This window comes from Arachis duranensis, chromosome 7, assembly GCF_000817695.3.
Source record: "Arachis duranensis cultivar V14167 chromosome 7, aradu.V14167.gnm2.J7QH, whole genome shotgun sequence".
Lineage (NCBI taxonomy): Eukaryota > Viridiplantae > Streptophyta > Magnoliopsida > Fabales > Fabaceae > Arachis > Arachis duranensis.
This window is the reverse complement of record NC_029778.3, coordinates 1,069,040-1,069,396: the sequence shown is the minus strand read 5'-3', so window position 1 is coordinate 1,069,396 and position 357 is coordinate 1,069,040.

Genomic DNA, 357 nt, shown 5'->3' with positions numbered 1-357 from the left:
AAATCATCACCAATTTTTAGTAGCCATTCTGCAAAATTTCTGAGTTCTTGTATGTTGTTGTTTTCACCTAGTGACAATCTCATGTTTTTTGTAAGCTTCAAAACCTTACAGTTATGACACAAATATGAAGAATTAATAGAAGACTGAATTTTATCTTGCCTTGAACCTCTGGGAATCATAGGTAAAATTTGTCTAAAATCTCCTCCGAAAATAACAACTTTACCTCCAAATGACAAATGAGTATTATACGAATCTGAGCACCTTAAGATGTCTCTGAGGCATTTGTCTAAAGCTTCGTAACAATACTTACTTATCATTGGAGCTTTATCCCATGTGATTAATTTGGTCTTGGATATT